The following is a 7,419-nucleotide window of genomic DNA, read 5'->3' on the forward strand; positions in this document are numbered from 1 at the left end:
AGATGTATTTGCCCAGAACTCAACGTAACTGTTTTAAACTTCCTGGCCAGGCAATTAAAGTTGGAGTAGCTGGTCACAAGAGTGTCAGTACCTCTTATGGAGGTCTTCTGCTAGTTTAGAGCCAAAAGTAATGTTTTTAAACTAGCATTCCTCTCTGTTACAATGCTCTGAGCTCCAAGTGCTGTATCAGCACATTGGAGTTGTTTAGTAGTAAGAGAAAATCTGGGCACATGTCCTTGTCTGGACAGATCCAGCCATTGCTCCTGTGATATTCTGATGCAAAGCCAAAGCGAATCTAGACCCCACATCAACCCTGTTAGCGTCCTGCTGTGCATTAGCTAAATCACCTTGTCTCTTGGTTGCTCTGCCACAGGTATGTGGTGTCTAGCTTGGCAGAAAGACTTGCTGTCCACCCATGCAGACATGGACATGCCCCTGCAGCACTTGTGGGTTACTCTGGGTCACCTTAGCCAAAGGAAACTAGGAACTGGGAAACAAGAAGTCCAAGACCTGAGGCCACTACGCGTTGGCTTGTCATCACCTGACTTAGCAGTTAACATTATTATTAGATTTAAGAGAGAACATAAGGAATGCATTTGTCTGGAATTACTTATCACTTGGAAGTCTAGGCTTGCAAGAAGAAGATATGAACAGCTTTAGCAGGTCAGGCTGGAAGTCCATGCCAAATAACCTCCTATCTTCAACAGTAGTGAGAGCCCAGGAAAGAGTACAAATGTAGGTCAGTTCTACAGCAATACTTCCCCCAAAATACTTGCCCAACCTACAGTGGTTTCTGGCTCAGGCACTTTCTGAGCCAGACGTGGCATCTTTCTGCTTAATACAAAATGCAGATGGATTTTAAAAACCTCCAATGAGTTTTTCTTTCATGAATATATCCAGTAAATTTTTAGCACTCCCAGTATCCTGTGGCAAGGAGTTCCACAAGATGACTAAGCATGGTGTCAAGGATTGCTCCTTCTTGGATTAAACTGCCAGCTACCAGCTTCGTTTCATGCTTCTGAGTTTTTGTATTAGAAGAAAAAACAGCGAACAGCTGCTTGCTATTCTCTCCTTGTCATTCATAATTCCTGAGAACTCCATCATATCCTCTCAGTCATCTCTCTTCTGGCTGGAGAAACCTAGTCCATTTAATCGTTCTCACACTGAAGCCTTTCTAAGTCTTTAATTATCCTTGGTGCCATCAACTAAGCCTGTTTCAGTTTGACTAGTTCCTTTAGGAGCTGGAAGATTACAGGTATTTCAGGTGGAGATGCACCAAAGATTTATAATATAAGACCAATTTTTTTTTTCTTCTCTATTCTTAATTTCTTTCTTCTAACTTCTCACTCTTTTTTCTAACACTCACTTTGCTTTCTGAGAGATACAAATGGGAACCATTTCACAGGATAATCACTTTTATGGAATTCTCTATTATAGTTCTAATTCTCCTCAAAGATTAGGGTTAGTTTAGAGTATAACAGAGTTTGTGCTAGTTTAGAGGACCCTCCTCCCCCATGTACGTCACTTGACGTTTACCTACCCTGAATTTTACCTGATGTTTTATCACTCAGCCATGTACTTTCAGATGGATTTTTGGCATCTTACCACAGTTAACCTTTATCTTTAGCCCCTGAATAATTTAGTACTATCAGCAGCAGCGTGTTCTCATCAGTCTGTCTCCCTTCTCATGTTATGACTTCTTTTCAGTTTCTCCTAGGATTGATGCTGGATCCCAACCTATCTGTCGACTGGAGTGACCCATATGGATCTATAGCATTAGTGAATGCTGAAACACTTTGGAAAGCATCTTTTCCTGCTAGGATGAGTGATGTGGGAAGAGACATAGAAAGAAATTTCCTCTTATTCCTGGAAATAAATCACAATTGTTCTTAAAGTCTGCAGACGTCTGGCTATTACATCATCTGAGGCTCTGGTGTTTCTAGCTAACAATCACTAACAAAGGAGATGCATTTCCTTCAAGGAATTTCACCATTTACACATCTGATGTTAATTCTTGTTGGGCCAAAATAAGAATAGGAATAAGTGACTTTTTCACTTGATGTTTACTTTTTCCCAGGCCACAAAACATCCATTGACTATGAAACTTAAATTTACTGCATAACAAATGCCTGCTTTCGTAATAAGTTAATAAAGCTGTTTCATAAATAACAGCACGAGAAGCTACAGATGCTGACCTAAGAAAATAAAATAAATACGAACAACATTCGGTTTTAATCTGATTCTTTATTAAATATTTATCACAGTATCCGAGAACTGAAGAAATTTGGTTCTCCCCAGATGGTCATTCTGAGATGTCGGCAAAGAGATGGCAAAAGGAATATCTCCTGTCCCTTGGGAGTTATAAATCACACGTTGATACAGCAGTTTGGTTGTTTGCTCATATTTCCCCATCCCTGAGACAGGGAGGATGTTTCTTTGCTCACTTACATGGGAGAAAGCATTGATTTAGAAAGTGTAGTGGAAAGCACAGAAACCTGGATCAAAACTACCCCTGTCCAATCTTGGTGGTTTAAATAAAAAGAGCCAAGGGCAAAAAGCCTGGCCCTGGGGTGGCAGCCCCATAGCACCTGAGCCATTGGGGGGGTCCCAGGGATCCAGGCATTGCCAGACATCCAGACCGCTTGCCCCGCTCTGCGCATTGGTCGCAGCAGAATTTCTTGATGGGCAGAAAGCGTGGCTGAGCAAATATGCATGTTGGGCCAGGAAGGGGAATAAAACACGATGTTGATTACTATCTAAATATTGCCCCCTTTGAAGTGAGCAGGTCTGTGTTTGGGGAGGATCAAATACTCTTTTCTCACAGTTTGAGGCACATCATGAGTTATTTTGTGTTCCTGCTATTGCGAACATTATTTCATTACGTCCTATTGCAAAGGGCTAAACAAGGTAAAGGGCAGGGGAAAGCGTTAGGATACGGACGCCTTATGGTCAGCAGCCTGCTGTCTGGCTGAAAAATGCCTACACTATAGCACAACACAGCCATCAGCTGTGCAACGGTGCGACGGTGCAACGGCTGGGTGGGGAGGGCAGGGGGGCAGGTTGCCTTCTGAGTCCCCTCTGCACTGCCCCTGGCCAGACAGCACCAAGAGGGGTTCAGCAGAAACGGAAAGGGTACAGGTAGGATAACTGTCCAGGGAAAATCTGCAGTGCACCATCCCTCCTTGCTCCTTTACTGAGTTTGAGAAACTGAGATTTGAGCTTTATTCCCACCTGGGAAGGCTTTATTCTTTCCCTTTCCCCTTGTTCTCCACTGGGCAAACAGTAGGGTAACAGAGTCAGGGCACATGGGGAATATCGTCAATGCCGTATTCAATCCCTGCCACATATGCACAGTGCCCCGTATTTAAAGGGTGTATTTTGGAAATAAGCGTCCTTTTTTCTACTGTTTATTCAAATTCTCTCCTTTTTCCCTAAGCATCTGTTACAGGGAAAAGTCAGTGGGTGTCAGTGTCATTCAGGATCAGGCCAGGATAAGCAGGGCTCTCCTACGTCAGTGCTTTTCAGGGTTTTACCACATTTGGATGCAGCGTGGAGTCAGAGATCTGGGATGAATTGTTCTTCCGCATCTTCTTTTTGTGCCACCGAGATATAAAACAGAAAGCATCGGCTTGCAATAAATTCGCAGATGTGTTAAGTAACACACAATGGAGGTCCTTTCAGCAAACTGTCAAAAGGAAAAGACTGCCCTGGGAGTAGGAAAGGGCAGGCTGCCTCTCTGCCGAATTTGGCAGACTGGATTTTACATCTGCTCCCCAACCTATTACAACCTCATTTATCTGCTTCATCCCCATCCACTGCCCTGCTGCTGCTGCAGACAGTGGCCGTGCTAAGGCACATGTAAGGGTAAGGGCCTTCAGCCTCTGTGGGGGTGTTGGAGCTGCAATAACAACGCCAGTGCTCGGGAAGGCTTCTGAGAATTCAAGGGGTTTGACAGGTACTGTAACAAAAAGGAGGGAAGCTTTCAGCTCACACAGGGACCATTTTCTTAATCACAAATAAATCAGATATTGGGCATTTTCTGAGCTGCCACCCTCCCGACAGAACCACATACGACTGGCTGTGTCAGGATCAAGTGTAACGGACTCAGGGAAGGAGAAGGACCCATCTATAGCGTCCAGACTGCAGTAAGCCTTCCATGCCCTGCTGAAGACTTGGGCTGGTATGCCCTCAGCAGAGCTACTGAGAGATATGTTTTTTATGGCCAGAGATCATTTTCCTCTGAATATGAAAACCCAGAGATAAAAAGGTCTTTATTTACAAGTGTTGGAGCAGAGGGGTTTGCCAGCTGCATCCCTGAGACAGCGAAGATTCCTGTGTTGGGGTGGGAGCTGCGTGGGGAGTCAATGGTGCTGGGTACACTATTGGGAATGGTCCACCACACTGCCCCTGACACTCCTGGCCTCTTTGGCACTCTTTGCCACTGGGAGCCTGTGAATTATCCCTGCAGAAACCCAGAGAAAGAACAGAAATTAAGTAGAACCCAACTTTTCGCTTATCCCACACAAGCCTGATCCTCAACCTTCTCTTCAAACGACTTTTTGGGGTAGCCCACCTACCTTGGGAAGTTATGGGGCACGGATGAGGCAGTCAGGGAGGGGAGTGCTGCAGTGGCAGCTCCCCTTGCACAAGCAGTGATGAGATGCCCCATGTACCCCCACCACCCTCTCCAGGCTGGCAAAGCCCAGAAGCTTTCTGGGCTCATAAATGGTATTATCTATAACATGTGCAAATAAGTGCACCCACTGATTCTGTTCTGGGGCATTCAAACAGGACTCACGTTTTTAAAGCTTTCTGTCTGAAAAAATGATCTGAAGGAGGTTCCTTATATGAGTGAAGCTCCGTAACAGCAGCTTTCCTCCAATTATTCCTACATACTGGGACAACAAATGTGTCTAGCTGAGAGCCTTGCCACTTCACTTCCTCCCATGTAGAAATAAGGGAAAGGTTGAGAACTGAGGTTGTGAATCCCTGCTGTACCCCTGTAAAGTAATAATAGCAGCATCAGTAATAGCTCTTAAATCAGGAGGACTTGCTGCAGCTTGCTCCCATGAGGCTTGCATGACAGCAGTTAGCGTTCACGGGAATGACATGTTCCCAGCAAGAACATTCTCATTTGCATTATGGCAGGACACGGAGACCCAAGTTAGATTTTAAGTGTTGAGCAAACCTGATGTGACAACATGGTCCTTGTTTCCACACTATGTTTAGTCTGAGCTAACCTTTTCAGACCCTCCTCCCTGCTCCGAATGAAAGCTTTGTGGAAAGGCACGCGCGGCGCAACAGCAAGGAATAAAAGTATAAAAGCAAAAGAGAAAAGGAGGTAAAAGCACTTGAACCTTCATTGACTCCAGAACTCCTCTAAGCCCTCAGACTTCTCTGTTTTCTAAGAAAGGTAATGAGATTTCAGGCTATTTGTGCTAATTACCAAAATGTGGAATGAACTCTTATATGACTAACATCATTGTCTATTTTTTAAAAACCCCAATAATAATAAAAAATCAACAAAATCAAAGTCAGGTTAAAAATGTATTATATTTTTCTATGCAGACACTGTGCCAAAGCACAAAGTTTTATTAACACGTGGGTGAGAAATCAGCTGACACGTGTTGCGTTAGCCACAGAGCCCGTGATAAGTCCAAAGCACATGGAGGAAGATATCATTATCAGACCAAACTGCACTGTCCAGCTATAGTCTAAACTATTCTGTGGGTAACTATTCCCAATTTTGCAAAACGATAAAATTAATGTTCTTATAAAAGTACAGCCCCCGATTTGTAAGGAGTCCAGTGTTCAGATCCAAATCCTTTTAGAGCAGATAGAAATGGCTCATTAACTGCAACATGGCTTGGATCAATCTCCTGTCTGGGAAAGTCCTTAAAACAACGCTATGATTTGACATATATACAATCTACAAAATTAATCTTAGTGTTTAATTTGTATACTTGTGTAGGTCGAAGCTGAGAAGTAAGGAAGCTGTTCTATTCCCAGAAGATAGAAAAATAAGGAGAAAACTGTACCCTAATAGAAAGCAATTAATTCTCCTTGTGGGATGAACATTTCAAAACAGAGGGCCAAGTTAATGTACTTCATGATTTCAGGAGCACAAATCCCACAGGAGATAATAGGACTGCATGTTTAGTTTAGCTATATACCTTTAACAATGCTCCCCCTAATTATAAAGCTGTTCTTATAGGTATGAAGTGTGCATATGAGGTATACACACAGGAAGGATAATGTGCTATACTCATTAAAAAAACCCAGAAAATATTCTGCATTTTAAAGAAATAATTAAATATGTTTTCTTTGTGTTCAGCTGGAAAGTTACATAGCAATCATTTTAACTACAGGAAATTATAAGTAAGGTTATTTTTTCTAGTTTTTTGTGTTTTTTTTTTTAAACAACATAGAAAATTAAGATATATATCTTTTACTGCAAGAACTATGCCATTAAATATAGCAATGCTGTACAAATTACAGACAACTGAGAGTAGTTTCATAATAAAATATAATGCAATAAGTTTCTGCTTTTCATAAATATGATGTAACATAGGAAAAGGTTTTCACTATTGATTTTTCTAAGGTACTATACTATGATTTTAAAATGGAACAGATATCTGCAGCCTCGACAGTAATATAACACCTTTACTAGTGTTTGTATCACTGTAATGTACTGGTTGTTAATGTTATTATGTACTGAGAGGAATATATTATAATGTTCAATTTCTACATTGTGCCTGTAAATGTGCTCTATGATTTACCACCGATTTTGTTTTTCAGATCGGGAGTTCTTGAGTTTCAGAGAAATATTTTGTTATTCAGTTTTAAAATTCCATTTCAATGTTAATGTATTTTTAAGGAGTGACTCTAAAGAACAGAAATAGCACATATTTTTTGAAAACTATACAGCCTTGTATAATTTTCATATACAGCCTAACATTCATCATCATCTCCCTGCTGCTTTATAACCACTAATGTTATTATTCCCCCCCCCCTTTTTTTTTTTTTTTCTAGGTAGATATATTAATGAGATATCATTTCCCTGCTTTTGTCAAAATCTCTCTCATGTTGCTTGTTCAGTGGATAAAAACTCAAAAGTCAATAAGTAGCAAGACCACCACTGAAACCCCATACTCTGCCTTTCAGCTCCGTAAACTCACAAAACAAGCTTCACATTTCACCCTTGTTCCCTGGTTTTGCTTTAAGCTGCACTGAATTTCGGAAGCACAAATTCTTCCCATCCCGCGCTTTCACCATCAAAGGGTCCAATACATTATGACTGAGGCAGATGGCAAAAAAACACAAACAAACAACCGGGCAAACTGATTAAATACCAGCGAAAAAAAGTTCTTAGACATCAGATTTCCTGAGCTTTTTCCCCTCTCTCGCTGCACTACTTAC

The 7,419-nt window shown here is 41.7% G+C and overlaps 1 long non-coding RNA gene across 5 annotated transcripts in view; it reads right to left on the reverse strand.

The window, feature by feature from the left end:
- The window catches only part of LOC308073065, a 146,933-nt gene that overhangs the window by 68,292 nt on the left and 71,222 nt on the right, over positions 1-7,419 (reverse strand). The window lies entirely within an intron of this gene.

This window comes from Falco punctatus (genome assembly GCF_963210335.1).
Source record: "Falco punctatus genome assembly, chromosome: 14".
NCBI classification, from domain to species: domain Eukaryota; kingdom Metazoa; phylum Chordata; class Aves; order Falconiformes; family Falconidae; genus Falco; species Falco punctatus.